We start from the raw sequence: 16371 nt of genomic DNA, 5'->3' as shown, positions 1-16371 counted from the left end.
ATATTTTTTTGGTGGCAGGGCATTGAATGCCCTGCCACCCATCAACCATATTGTACTTGATTCACTTTTTAAAAAAAGTGCAAAGGTAAATAATAGACCCAAAATAGTCACCCACAAGACGCATTGTTTGCAAAATTGACAATTGTACACATCATAGACAAACTGAATTGATTGGCAAATGTAATAATGACAATTGTACACATCATAGACAAACTGAATTGATTGGCAAATGTAATAATGACAATTGTACAACATCATAGGCATAAAGAATTGATTGGCAAAAGGAATTGCGGTGACAAATGTAATAATATACATGGTTCAAAAAGACGTATAAAATCCGTCTCATGATACATAAGCTATGAGAAACCCTAAACTAATGCTATCTAGCTACGGCTAAACTGACGTCGTCTAATCAGACGTCTCATCGCGTCCAAGCGGCGTATCTGTCGGATTCTGCAAAAAAAGACAATAAGACAGTTTTCAGTAAATATAAACATATAACGACATTTATAAAACAATACAAAAAATAAAAAAGAGTAAACCCTAATACTAACCATGCCGCCGCGAGAACTGAGAATGTCCATTAGGGCGTTTAAGCCCTTCCTGCCTGCGTACTCGCGCTCGTACGGTGTGGGATCACGTCCTGTCATCGACCACTGTCAAAACATACAAAGATTTCATTATGTTAGAACTAAAAAACTCATAAACCCTAAACTATCGAACATGCATAAAGAGCAATGTGAAAAGACTTACAAAATCGGCCTCAAATGATGCCCATCCACCGCTCCCCAAGTGGTGCGAGCTCCCTGCCTCTACTCGCGCTCTGGCTGCATCCTTTTGTTGCTTCCACTTGTCGGGATTCTCGCGCACTGCTTTCTTCGCATTCTTCCAATCTTCTTTGGCCAGCCAATCTGGCCTATTCCACCCATTCTTGATTGCTTTTTGCACTTCGGAACGCTTGTGTTTGCAGTATTCGCGCATTCGAATCTTCATCAGGTCTTCATTGAAGCGTTGATCCTGTGTTGGAACGGGAAACTCATCATGAAGTATGCTGATGACTCTGTTTTTTAAATCACTTGGTACTTCACTCCATTTGTTTAGTATATAGTGTCTAAACAGCTGAGAGCAAAGACCACGCATGCGCGAGATCACCTTCTTGTCGTCATCATCCATGATGATGCCGCCGCTGATGTCGACGGAGTAAGGCAAGCCCTCTGGCCGGTGACGCGTGAACCTGGGTGTCCCGGCAGGGGTCTCTAGCGGCGTGTCGATGGGGGTACGGACGTCAGGTGTCTCCACCGGCGTCTGGGCCCCGAAGCGAGGAGTGTCGAGTGGGGTGGCTCCTGGTGGAGTAGGTAGAGGTGTGTAGCTTCTAGGAATAGTCAGCCGTGCAAAACCTGGCGTAGATGGCGATGTTGTGGCTGGTGTGGGGGCGGGCAAAGAAGGGGAGGGTAAAGAGCCTCGTCGAACACGAGGCGGTGTGGAGGCATCGGTGGCGGAATCCCCACAACAACCGCCCCCGCCACCACTAGAGCGCCGGTGTCTAGACGAGTGTGACGCTCGTCTCGTCGACGCCGAAGCTTCGGAGCGCGCCGAATGCTCCGAAAGAGAGGGAGATGCGGATGGTGTAGGAACGCGCGATGATGCGCCAGAGCGATGACGCTCCACGTACCACTGTCTCTGCTGCGGTGACAAAGAAGAAAGAAACTCCTCATCATCCATACCTGCATTAAACACACGAATATTTAAACTTAATATTGAATGAATAGAGTAGACAATGACGCAAAGACCATTAAATACAATGACGTAATGACGCATATAAATACAATGACGCAATGAATCGAGTGGTAGAAGAGGCAAGTCGAAAACTCAGAATTTTCAATCAAAAGATGTGAGCGCGAGTAGAAAAGAGCGTTACACACCATGGAAGCTACTTAGAGAGCTAGAGCTTTTACAGCACGGAGCAAAATTGTTCAAATACAATATTTGTGGCTTTAAGAGATCTCTCTCTCATCCTCGCATAACTCAGCATAACTTCCTATATCTATATAGAGCTCTCCGTTTAAACACATATCCTCTGTTTCATTTTGTAGCTCCTCTGCATGCACCCCATATAGAGTAGTAGCATCTTGATGCTCGTCTGGCACCACCGCAGCGGCTTCTGATTGAGCATCTTCTCTGATCTCCTCCATTGATGTCGTTGTGATTGGCACATGGTAGCCTTCATACGTCCTTGCACTACGAGGGGCTACCTCTATGACGTACCACCAGTTTGATGTAGACTTTGTAGGATGAAATACTACCTGCCAGAGCCACATAACTTACATGAGAGCTTTCAAGCACATAACTTGTAAAAGGGGGATGTTAACTATTTATATACTTACTTGTTCACAATGCTCGGGTAGTACGAAAGTGTCTCTTAGGTCAGTCCATTTCTTAGTAGAATCCACCTCAAGAAAACCAGACTCTCTTCTACGCACAGTAGCGTTTCGACCCTCCATGATTATCTTGAACCATTGCACGTCGAACAAGTCGACAAAAAATCCTCTGTAATCGATCCTCAAAATCTCTTGCAGCGTGCCGAAGTAAGTGAGTTCCGCCACCACGGGATCTGCATCAGAGGAACGTCGTCGACTAGACTGTTCAAATTTTGCCATGATTCCACAATCTTGAGTAAAACGCTTTTTGTCGATTCGTTCCACCCTAAAATGTCGACCTTTACACCATGCTGCTGTGTATGACTTATACTACAACGAACAAAGATTATGAGTGGCCGTTCAAACGTTTATAAATAAAGTCACTTGCTAGTCGTACATTGCAAACTTACCTTGGTCGCGCAACCCCGAGAGTACTCCCACCCGAGAGTCACCGCATTGTTGTGCGCTTTTCAATTGGTTGTGCAACCATCTTAAGCTCATGAAGGTTGGTAGGCTCTCCAGAACCGCTGGATAGTGCATCAGTGGTCGTCTTCCCCGTCTCCACTCGATTCGTGCCCTTTGTCGCTCTTGCTTTGCATCCTCATATTGTGAAATCCACTTTTGCATCACTGGATTGTGAAGCATGCAAAATCGGTTGATTTTAGCCTCTAGATCTTCTGTCATCTTCTTCTCAACACCGAGATTGCACATGACAATCCCAGATATGCGCTCATCATCTATGGTTCGCCATAGCGTGTCCCGGGATTTATCAAATCCGTCTAGCCACTCTCCAATGTACACTAGGGACTCTGATACCAACCAACCTTCTGCCATGCTACCCTCCGGACGTGCCTTTTGACGCACATATCCCTTAAGCGTTTTCATGAAACGCTCTAAGAAGAACATCCATCTGGAATGAACTGTGCCAGCTATTTCCACCTCATCAACTATGTGAATAAGAAGATGCACCTGAATGGTTAGCATTGTAGTAGGAAAATGTTTCTCAAACATGCACACAAGCTCCGCAGCATTTAGTTTGGCGAATGGTATGGAGTCTACGTCGATCTCCTTTTGTGAGATCCATTGCACCAGCTTTGCAAGTTTGTAGATTGTGTTACGGATGTCGAGAGACAAACATCCCTCAATGGCAACCGGTAAAATAAACTGTAAAGTATGTGCAACAATGATATTAAAGTCCACATTTTATGCAATGATATTAAAGTCCACTATGAACGTACCTGACACATTTTATGCCAATCGTGTGACTTCAAACCGGTAAGCTTTCCTTCTTTAGTAAGACACGTTCGGAGCGAGTGCATTACGCCAGTGGGGGTCCGCAAAGATCGAATGGCCTCTTTTACTTTGCGTTCTTGGGCTCCTGTGAAAATCCATGGTGCTTTAGGAAGTTTTATCGATCCATCAGACGCTGTTTGCGGCCAATATTGCTCCATACGATCCACATTTCTAAGGTCAACTCTGGCTCCCAAAGTATCTTTCTTGCCGGTCAAATGGTCCCATAGTAGATTACCCACATTCTTGAATATGTGCATTGGATCGAGCAAGTGATTGATCACGAGTCGGGGCCAGTATGGTAACTCGTACCATAGAGATAGTCTCGAAGTTCTCGAAGTTCCAGGCCATTGCTATGTGAAGGGTTGGGCGGTTCACACTAGCCAAAAACTTTTTCTTGAGAAAAAACCCAAAAGAATTTAGAGTTTCACTCTGGGATTGTTTTAGATTTTCTATCAAGGTTGTATGTAAAAGTACTTTACCATGCACTAAACTCAATGCTTCTTTGTGAACGTACTTTATGAAAAAATAGATCTGACGGTAGATTTCTAGACGTGTTTTTGTGATAAGGTCATGAGCCCATAAACACAGAGAGACGCATTCCTGAAAAGCCATTCCTGTACAAAGTGCCATCAAAAAGTAGAGTTTTGATAATGAATCGGCATGTAACCATTTTTGGTCCTAGCCATAGTCAAACATGGTTCTACTCTTTGATAACTCATGACAAGATATATTAGATCCAACATAAGGAAATAGAGTATGTAAAAGAAAAGACTTATCTTTGTAAATGCAGATGATATCTTGGATGATGATAGCCATTGTTCAGAGTATGTCATAGCCATTGTTCGGAGTATGCTTCAGTAACAAAATCCGCCAATGCAAGAGGAAATATTGTAGGAACATCTAGCAATATCCATTGAAAGAAGCAAGAAGTGGCGAAGATGAGCTTGCTTGATTATTGGTTCATCAGTACATATGCAAACAGGTGTTCCTGCACCATGTTTTTGAAGATGTGGCAAATATCCCTCGGTTGGCGATAAGCCGACTGGTGTTGTGGGTGGCTCTATCTAGTTTTACAATACATCCAACACACACACATGGGAGGTTGATCACATGATACTAGGACCCCCAATCCCAGTTTAGGGCATGTGGCTTGTGGACACTAGTAGATCTTTGACTACAAATGAGGTGGCAACACTACAATCTAATGGATTTGTTTTGAGTAGACAAGGCAACAATCCACATGTGCTTGAGGGTGTGATAAATAGTAGAGTTTCAAGTGGCTTTCATCCTCATTTATCGAGATGGTAAGATAGTAATTCAAGTGCGTAGAATAATGGTTGCTAAACTAGTCAAGGAAGAAATTGTGGTTTTGAATAAGAGCCATGTTTTTTATATTAACACAAATGGATCTATTTCAAAGGGTACTGTGACTTACTCTGTGACCCTTGTTGACTTCCCACGATGCATATGTGAATATGTTCAGTGGCGTGAGAGCAAGAGGCTCACGTATGTGCCATGTAAGCATATGTGCTTTTTTTTTTTTTTGCTAATCATAGGTATGGATCCCATGGCACCTGAGTTTATGCATCAAGCCGCTCTCACCCATGATCAAGTTGTTCTAGGCCCTAGGAGGTGCAAGAGCATCCACACAAACATAGAACTCAACACTTAGCTAACTAGTATCTCTTTTGAGAAGGACATTTACCCAATGCAAGCAACACGGTTTTTGATATGCGTTTAGTTAGATGGACTTTGTTCTTGTCATCGTGTGTGCCATGCCAGCATATCTATACAATCTTCGAGACAATCTTGTAGAAGTATTTTATACTTGTACAAAGGTCTTTTATTTTGATATTGATACTATGCAATCACCACATGTTTTCAAAGGACTACTTTTTAATTGTCTCTTTGACTGATAGACGAATATGTCCAAGAAATTAATCTCTATTTTTTCATCAAAGTAAATTCTCTTCTCTTGCACCCTTTCTTTGTTAAATCTCACTTTGTTTGCAAGAGGAATCACGTTTTTTTAATCCAAGTAAATTATCTTTTCTGTAGCCTTTCTTTGTAAAAACTCGCTCGGCTTTGTGTTCGCTTGAGATTCTTTGTTGGATGCAAATTTTCTTTCGCAATTTAAATTTCATATTGCTCACATTGTTGGCAAGCACAATCAAGTAATAGATGCACTTTCACAAGGGTAAATATGGTGTCTATAGCAACTCACGATGATCTATCTTTTATGATATATGAGTATGCTACTGACTGAGACTCTAAGTAGGTAATTACAGCCTTTGCATTAGGGAAGAGAAAAGAACAATACACCTTATAGGATGGTTATCTTCCAAACGACAATAGGCTATGTGTTACTCACCCATACAATAAGAAAGTCATGTATGAATCCCATGCTTCTCCTTATGCAGGGGAAAAAGGGATTCCATAATCTATTCTTCGAGGAGTAGAAATGTATTTTTGCTGCTCTACCATGAAAAGTAAACATACAAGAGTATGTTTCAAAATGCATTGTCATGCCGTGGTACGTGCATAATGTGGAAACTAGAATATCTACCTCGCTCTCAATGCTTTTGTTATGTGGGACCAAATGTTATAATGTACATAGTGTGATATATGCAAAAATAGATGCCACGGTTGCAGTCGTGTACATACCTTGCCTAGAAAGTTCAATGTGGGCAATCTTGTTTTGCCTAGAAAGTTCAATGTGGGCAATCTCGGCCAAAAACAGCAGGTTTCGTACACGGTCATAAAAGACATGTCCAAAGTGCTTACCGAGTAGAAAAATGTGGTTCAACATGAAGTTTGATCCCAATGGGATTTTTCCACAAATTTAGGGATTTTTCCTAGCTTGTTTGGGCTTTATTACGGGCAAAAAGGGAAATTTTTCGGCTAAAAATGGTCATAAAATGGTTAAAAATAGCCTAAAAATAACTCAAATTAGCTCAAAATGCCACATCAATGATGGTTCCATCTTTGCTCAAGTTTTCTAGGAAATGTTAGAGCCAATAATGCGCTCATTTGGGCACATGAGCAAGGAGATACACTATGAGAGATCGTGGTGTTTACCGCGGGCCATTACCGCAAAACAAGAGAGAGGAATTCAAAATGAGGAGAGAGAATCCTTTTGATGCTGAAGCGGCACTTTACCGCAAATATTACCGTGTAAATTTCCGTGATTATTGCCGCTCACATTACCGCTAAGACAGGCTGGACCCCCTTCCCCCTCCCTCTCCCGCGGGTTTCCATTTAAATCAAATACAACTCCTACACTCTCCAGAATGCTTGCTCACTTCACTTAATCTCTCTTTCACTCTAAAAATTCTATACATAAATCATTGAACTCACAACAAAACCATTACAAATACTATTCATAAGAACATAAAGAAACATTTGCAAATTAATCATATACTACACCAAGTGAAAGAATGGAGAGTTTTATTAATTCTCATCTTGTATAAGATCTCTACAAGCACTAGGATCCATATTTAGACCCATAGTATTCAAATCAATAAACAAATTTAGAGATTCTTCCTCCTCTCCATCACCTCCTATAGAATCATGATCGCTTTCTCCCTCTTCCTCCTCCTCAAGATGACTATTTGCAAGGCTTGGCTGACCTTCTTCAACTTCTACTACATCTTCCTCTGCATCTTGTGTTGATGGTATGATGGGATCAATTACTGGCTCAATGTCCGTCTCTGCAAAGATAGATCTACCCCGCGGCGTGACTGGAACGACATACCAAAGTCTTCTTTGATATATACATGGCACATAAAAGACCTGTATGTCACACACTAAGAATAAGCTGATATACCTAACTTAAATTTTTAATTTAAGTTAATTGCACATAGCCTAAATTACCTGCTCGCAACTACTAGGATACACCAAGTTGTCAGTTTTTCCCCGATGGAATTGGGTGGAATCCACCATAATGAGCCCATTTTCATGTCTTTTGACCTCACCCGCAAACCATTGACACTCAAAGAGGAATTTGTGAAAAGATTTGAAATCCACTTTGATTATGCTCTCTATAGTACCACAATATCTGACCTCATCTATTGTTGTGTCAAAGTTTCCCATCATGCCACAATCATTAGTGGTCCGACGCTCATCTATCTTGCGGGTGCGAAAATGTCGGCCTTCGGACCAAATGGAGTTGAAAATGAGACCCTACAATCACAATGCATAAGAGGTTACATCTCATTTCATTAAGTGATTTGCATACATGCATACATAACATATACACACTAACCTTGCGCAAGCATCCTCGCGCATACTCCCATTGTTTAGGGCTTATTTGTTCTGCTTCTGCTTTGGAATTGGTCATGGCATTATGGATCCACTCTACTTGAATCAAGTCAGGATATTTTGCAAGCTCTTTAGGAAAAGGAGGTGCACTTCTACCTCCATGGGACCTCTTCCATGCATCTCTATCCCTTTCTCTAGCTGCGCGGGCTTCCAAGTACATATTGACCCATTTGGTCATGATAGTGGCATTGAGTAAAGAGTAGTTGTTGACTATGGCATGAAACTCTCTATCCATGACCAAGAGTGATCCTTTTCCACTGGGAATGGTTGAGTGCTTCCTAGGATCCTCTTCTTCACTCCACAGACAAGGCAATGATGAATCCACTGTGATGAGATACTGTGAGACATACAAAAATGGCTCTTGCACCACCCAACCTTCTGCCATGCTCGACTGAAAACATTAAAACCACATATTTTTATGTGAAGCAATAGGTGTATTTGGCTAACTAGGATTGTACGTGGGAATGCATCCTCGATAGCACACACTGCCTTGGGAGGCAACAAAAAAGGGAAACATTTTACTATCACTTCTCATTCCAGGAAAGCACAAGGTAAAAAACATGGATGTATATCTGAAACCTCTTATTGATGAGCTTCAAGAACTATGGAGAGGCATAGATGTCATTGACATTTCACGGCCACCACGAGACTGCAAAGCCATCATCAAGTGCATCCTCATGTGGACCATGCATGATTACCCAGGATTTGAAGAGGTATCTCGTAAGTATGCACATGTTAGTTGTACTCTTTGCTTTAGGTTTATTGTCTCATGTGTAACATTTGTTTACCTCTTGGCAGGATTGGAAACATTTGTACATAGTGCGTGTCCCACTTGTGGCCCTTCCCTTGTGACAGAGAGACCTCCTCTTCTTGGGAAGGTGATGTATCCCAACAACCATCGCTTCCTACCTCCTTCACATCGTAGATATGCTCCCCATATCAATGGAGTGCAGCCGTTCCATTGGAACATGGCTGATTGGGCGAAGCATTGGGAGGAGATGGTACCTCACCACCTCCCAATGGGTTGCCAAAGGGTATGTCGAGGTGCTCAATCTTCTTGTCACTCCCCTATTGGGCTTCGTTGAAAATTCAGCACTTATTGGACCCTATGCATGTCTTCAAAAATGTTGGGCAAGCTATATGGGATCACATAATTGGCAAGAAGGATTCATTGGGTGCTAGGGAAGATTTAAGAGCCATTAGACGTCTCCCCCCTTCAGCCACTCCCCGCATGGGGGAGCGGGGAAAGATGATTCTCCCAAAATCACCGTGGATAATGTCAAAGGCAGACCAAGAGTGGACAAAGCAAGTTATTGCATCCAACGGGATATATGCGGTCACTCAAAGGTGCTTTCACAAAAACCAAAAAGGGTGGCTCCACTCAATTGTATGGATTGAAATCCCATGATTGGCATAAAATCCTTCAGGTAAGAGTAGAACAGTTTGTGGTGTCTATGTGTCCTTATATATAGGTTGACATTCACTAAGATGTTTTATTGCTTGTAGTTTGTACTTCCCATAACTATTAGTGGTTATGGGGACACTAAGGTGAAGGCTGCAATATTCAAAGTGGGTGAGATTGTGAGGTAATGGGTTTTTTTCAATTACTATATCATGTTGTGCATGCATGAACTTTGGAATTTTTTTTCATCTACTATATAACGTTTGCCCTGTAGATTTGTGAGCTCCAAGGAGATAGAAGTAGAATCCATACTAGTAGCCCATCAGCTAGCAGTAGAGCAGAATATTGTAGTTTACAACAACCACCGGCCAAAGTGCTCCATGAAGTAGAGCGGTGCCCAAATGGATTCACTCCATCACTAGCTAACCCAATCCTCAAGTGACGAGGCCCATCCCTGAACTCTGGCCATGTGTCCTCTATGTGCTTCCACGCTAGTGAGTCAGCTGGCACTCTCATAATACCATCTGTGGAGCGATTTTTTGCATGCCAACTCAAAAGCTCGCTCATACCCTTCGATCTAAACATGTGTTGGATGTGAGGGATGAGTGGAAAATGCCTCAAAACTTTACGTGGAATTCTGTTGCTCTGCATTCCTTCTTTGAACCTAGGCTTCCCGCACGATGGACATGGGTCACAATCGGCATGCTCATTACGAAAGAGCACACAATCGTTCACGCAAGCATGAATGCAATCATAATCCATCCCTAATGCAGTCACCACTTTGCGGGCTTTTTGTCTATTCTCTGGCATGTGATTGCCAGCTGGCACCATCTTTCCTAGCAATCTATCACAAGAAGAAAGTACATTAGTAGCTAATTTATGCACTCCACAAGCATCCTTCACAATCTGTATACATACCTCAAAAGTGTGTCGACACTAGCATTGATCCATCCAAACATCGCCTGAAGGTTAAGGACTTCGAGAGATGTCCTTAGAATGGAGTAAGAACATCTATCATATAGTGCGGTGTGTGCCGAATCGAGTAGCTCACTCCTCGTTCGCTCGGAAGCTTCTTCGCATGAACACTCTGGTTCATGCTCCTCCTCTCGTGCAAAGAGATCCTCAACCATTCTATGCAAATGGTCACCTTCTGCATCCACGTAAGGAGATGGGATGTGGTCACTTGGATAAGAGAGAGCAGCAGTACTTGGCTGATTTGATGTGCTTCCTCCCTCTCTAATGGATTCTTGGCGCATGCGCTCTTCCACCCTCCTTTCCCCTCCTCCACCAACCACACGCCAATGAGGGGTGACGTCAATAGCCCCTACAATTCGCGGATCGTTTGTTTCCATCCGTGCACGCTGGCGAGGATCGTCCCATAGTCCATAATCTTCTACATGGCTCAAGCATATCCGTCGAAGTCGAGAAATGGCGCATTTGCACCGCACGTATGGGCATGGTAATCGCTCGACCAACCACCGTGATCTATCCGGTTCAGTGGACGGGTCAAAATCATCCCAAGCAACCTACGTTAATAAATTACATACACTAATTAAAATCAAATTACCAAAGAATGTTAATAAAATATGAGTAAAAAGAAAAAAATAAACTTTTAGGTAAAAATGTCATTTGCAAAGTACTAGGAATTGAATACTTTCATTTTATATATATTTTATAAAAAACATAGTACCAAAAGATTTTGAGGATCAATAGTTAGTGTGTGATTAATGTGTGTGCATTGGTCAATGGGATTGGCCAATTCACACACTAATTAGTGCTCATTAACACACAATAATTTTTGTGTGATTAGTGTGTGCATTAGCCAATGTGATTGGTCAATGTACACACTAATTAGTGTGTGATTAGTGTGTGCATTGGTCAATGGGATTGGCCAATTCACACACTAATTAGTGCTCATTAACACACACTAATTTTTGTGTGAATTGGCCAATGTACACACTAATTAGTGTGTGATTAGTGTGTGCATTGGTCAATGGGATTGGCCAATTCACACACTAATTAGTGTGTGCATTAGTTTGGGATTAGTGTGTGCATTGGTCAATTGGATTGGCCAATACACACATTATTTAGTGTGTGATTAGTGTGTGTACAAGCCAATTGGATTGGCCAATACACACACTATTTAGTGTGTGATTAGTGTGTGCATTGACCAATGGAATTGGCCAATGCATAGTCCAATTACACAAGCCAATGCACACACTAATTAGTGTATGTTAACACACACTAATTAGTGTGTGCACAATCTAATGCACACACTAATTAGTGTGTGCACAAGCCAATTACACAATTCAATGCACACACTAATTAGTGTGTGCACAAGCCAATTACACACCTAATTAGGGTATGTTAACACACACTAATTAGTGTGTGCACAAGCCAACACTAAAACACACACTAATTATGTTAAATTAAACAACAATCAATACAAAAACAGAAACATACCTCCATGATTAAGTCGTAGGTGACGTATTAGGCCCCAATGAGCATCCAAGTGATCGCGCAATCGGTCACACTAATCATAAACACAATAATCTCTTATTAGTCAATACACACAATACTATCTTATTAGCACTCAAGGCTTTGTAAAGACTCTTTTATAGGTTGTAGACACACATTGGATACTATAGAGAATCCAATGTTAAAAAATCCAATGTTGGACAAAAATCAATGTGTAAATTTTTAATCATATATTCAAATTTTATACCCTAGTTTAATCTTTGTCGTAATTAATGCAGACCATGTCTTCTTCTTCCACACCACGCTTTCGCAGCATTGAGGATTTCATGGCAGACGGGATGTCATATCCCGACGCTCTCTCTGCCTATCATTCACAGCCGTCGCCTCAGCAGTCATCATTAGGGTTCGACTGGTGTCGGGACGCTCTAGGTGGATCCACTACCGTACCTGTGATCAATCCAGATGTGGAGAGGGCATTGCGTCTTCGGGCTGAGTGGTTAGGTTCATAGCAGACCCTTACGCGGCGCTATTCACCGGCGTAGCTAGCAACTTTTTGATTATCAGAGGTCTCTACTCCGACTGGTGGCACTCCACACCTACAGAGTTTTCCAGCTATAGCTCCAGGTTCAACTTTTCCTTCAAAGGGTCCAATGCCCCAGGGTCTGACACCGTTGGGTGCGACGCCACAGGGTTCGACGCCACGGGCGTCCACCTATCCATCACCTATCCCACCTTATGCCCTAGATTCACGTCGACGCTCTTCTGGCAGTCAGCGTAAGGTCAGTTCAAGCGCTAGCGCCGGTCGATCTCGACGAGGGAGCGGAGCTAGTTGTTGTTTTTGGGGGGGGGGGGGAAGTACTACAAATTCTCCTCCACAGTCACTGCTCCCTGCTCCAGGAGAAGATGAGGACGGTTCATAGAGGAGGTATGGTGGATCTCGGGACAGCGCAGGGCAGGAGATTCCGCACACACGTCAACCAATAAATCCACTCCACATATATCAATTGTTTTCTCAAATTTGATCAGCAAGATCCCTAAAACCTCACATATATAGAGACAACCATGCACATGCGTTTCCCCAACCCTGAGGGGCAACAATTCTCAAGGCAATGGTTGCAAGAGCATGTCAAAACATTTCTGAAGAACAAAAAATCTAGTGTGAGGAGAGTGGCAAAGAAGACAATGGAGTCTCCAGAGCATAGCTATCGGCCAGGAAATGTCCATGATGTGGAGTGGGAGACTGCTATGGGCGAGAAAGAGGACGAAAGGGCAACGGGTGCGAGGATGTATACGCGTCAAGTTGAGGCCAGATCCCATCAGACTCCTACGCATTATGGTTCGAGAGGAAAAACGGCTTGGAAAGACAAATATGTAAGTAAAAATATTAGTTTTATTGTAAAAAATCTAATTTTTTTCATTTAATTAATTGGTTGCTATTTTATTTTCAGTATAACATTACCATGAGTCGCCCGACCATAGATGTGCAGAGATATAGAGAGAACCATACCGAGTATCAAACTTGGTGTTGGTTGTTTGAAAATCAAATGATCTCTCGAGAGGAGTTCGAAAATGCGTGCAGAAGTCTGCAACATGTAAGTTTAATCTTATCTAATAATCAAATTGTTGATTTTATATCAAATATTAAATAACAAAGTGTTAATTGTTTCTTTTTTATGGTTTTGCAGAGTCAAGGAGTTCCACGTGAAATGCCGCCAAATCCCCCATGAGCATCCTCTATTTTGTATATGCGGGCCCCGTTTACCCTATCCCACATGACCATACTCTATTTTGTACACGCGGGCTTTTTTTGCCCTTTATGTAAATGCAATACATATCATTTTTTGGCTCAATACCTCCCCCAATTGTAATTCCACTTATATAAATGAAATTATCAATCTTTTTTTGGCTCAATGTATTGTCCAATTGTGATATTTTGTTGTAATTAATAATAATTTTGTAAAATAACTAAAATAAATTAAAAAATAGATGACCTTTTGGATGGTCGTGCAAAGGACAATCCATACGGTCATCTGTTTTTTTTTGTAATAAATCCTGCCGCGGTAATGCTCGCGATAACTCTGTCACGGTAATGTTTGCGGGTATTTGTGCGGAAAAAGGCGCGGTAATGTTCGCGGAAATATTGCCGCAGCCATTACCGCAGTATTTTCCGCATACGGGAATTTTTATATTTCAAGTTTGTTTGTTTTTTTGCGGTAATGTGAGCGATAATACTGCGCATATGTTATAGTGATACAACCATTCCTCTACAGGGTGCTAGTGCAGTCCCGTGCTGCTTCCACTACATGGTTGAGGCTGTGAGGCCTCCAATTAGGGTTTCCCCTCCTCAATATTTAATTGGGCTTCTCAAACGAAGTACTGAATCTTCCATGAAATGGTCACAAGACAAAGAATCGAAGCGTATATGAATGGTTTTTAACAGGTGGAATGAGCACTGCATCTCTGCAATAGGGAGCGAGGCTACACCTAATCTTCACACACACAAGTTCATTTTCAAAGTGGAGCTTTCATGGATGGATTTTTTTTCTTTTTTAGTGTGTTTTTTGCTTCGAATCATCTACGCCTTGCTTGATTTTGCTATGAATCCTCACAGTCAAAGGCCCGACGCTTTCCTAGTTGCACTACGAACTTCTTAACACATTTTTGGTGAACCCGACACGAAGTAGGCTAGGGTATAAAATCTTCATTGAAGGTATAAAATCAAATATCTAAATCTATGGAGCAAGAAGAGAAACAGCGGGTTTGATTTGATCTAGTGATAATGCAAATGTTTCAAGATTTTGCAGTATTTATGCAGCAACAACAAGCTGCAGAAAGGAGGGAGCTTTCCTCAACCAAAGCACTTCAATCTGTGGTGAAGAAAATGGAACAATTTAAAGGTAGAGATGTAACAAATTATCTTTGTGGATATGTAAAGGAGATGGAGCTTCATTGAGTGCTTGAAGCAGAGATGGTGCAAAGTTTTGAACTAGCTGTGGTTCCCGAGATCAGAGAGCATGTAAAAGTTCTTGAGCACGGGATGGATGCAAGACATAAAGAAGTGGTTTGGGAGATGTGATGCATTACACTTTCTATATGATGCTTCAATTGACTCCCAAGTGAATGAAGCTTTTCTACAATGCAAATGTATTACGGCTTGGGAGAAATCCGGTGGGTCACGCTTCCTACATTACACCACACATATTTCCCGCAAATACAAAACCATTTTCTTCGCTGAAAGAGGAAACCATACTCACACTTACATGCTTGAGCCTATCCGCTTGTTCATGATATGCACTATCATAGCATTCGGCTTAGCTCCCATTTCGTTCGATGCGAGATAGGGTGTTAGGGCAATGGAGAAGAGTCAAATCGACTATGCACATTATGCTCGCTGCAAGTTCGAGAGTACAATGAACTTTGTTGGTTAAGTGACATGGGGATTTGGTGGAGATTGTTAATAATACAAAAATTGATGGGTTTCTCTTGACACTCATAGGTTACTAGAAGCAGAACAACGTTGCTTTCTTGGTCATGGGGGCTAGGTCCAAATGCTACTCGGATACTCAACTATCTTACAAGATACACTGTACAACTCGTTGGCATGCGTATTCGACACACCACGCAGAAGAACACATAGCAGGTAGGAACTTTTCACCTACTTAAAAATGCTATGTTAAATTTTCATTGGGATCACTTGTTAATCAGTTAATTAAGGTGGCATAAAGGGAACTTAGATATAGTGTATTTTTTTAAAAAAAATGAGTTTGTTACTTATCTGAAAAATACTTATGGAATATTGTGGTTGGTGAGACCTAGTAAAATTGTTTCTCAAATGTGTGGGACATTATATTGTGTTGCAGATAACCTATGACCTGTGGGCAGAGTACAACTGGAATATGGTTTTTTCAGTGTATTTGACAGGTTTTTAAACATCAAGAAAACTGTTTGACATAACTTAATGAATGATATTTTGGGGTGAATAATCTGACAGTGTTACTTTCTGGTCTTGGTTATAATAAACGGTACTCGGAACGGTTTGTATTGACATATAATAAGTGATTGATACATGGAATACCTGATGATTGTGTGGTCAAAGCCTCAAAACTCCTGTGAAGGATCTCTTTATGAAATGGCATACACTAGTTTTTTGTAAAATCGCCCGGTATACGACCAAGACTTTTTCCAAATTGGGTTAGATTGCTTTATTGGCCTTGCTTTCATTGGATTGTACGTATGGCTAATGGTTCTATTTCTCATTAAGCGCATTAACATAACAAACATAATAGTCTACTGAAATTGGTTGAGCACGAACATTTGGATCTCATTGAATATGCAGTCTCTAAAGAGGATTTTTGGTCTTTAATTATCTCTTATTTTACATACAATATCTTTCGGCACTCGCAACGGTTCTTCTTCTTCAACAAGGTCCACAACCATTGTGAAAAATGATCCAAAATATTC

At 41.6% G+C, this 16371-nt stretch overlaps 1 long non-coding RNA gene across 1 annotated transcript; it reads right to left on the bottom strand.

Annotated features, from left to right (window-relative positions):
* Nucleotides 1-270: 270 nt before the first annotated feature.
* Nucleotides 271-855, bottom strand: LOC147444915 (uncharacterized). The gene is made up of 3 exons (XR_015190132.1): nucleotides 754-855; nucleotides 555-656; nucleotides 271-453 (listed from the first exon to the last, which is right to left on the bottom strand). It is a non-coding gene; the product is annotated as an uncharacterized LOC147444915 (long non-coding RNA).
* Between the last annotated feature and the right edge of the window lie 15516 nt (nucleotides 856-16371).

This window comes from Adiantum capillus-veneris, chromosome 13 (genome assembly GCF_014529385.1).
Source record: "Adiantum capillus-veneris isolate H3 chromosome 13, ASM1452938v2, whole genome shotgun sequence".
Classification (NCBI taxonomy): domain Eukaryota; kingdom Viridiplantae; phylum Streptophyta; class Polypodiopsida; order Polypodiales; family Pteridaceae; genus Adiantum; species Adiantum capillus-veneris.
This window is presented reverse-complemented; position numbering and strand designations above follow the sequence as displayed.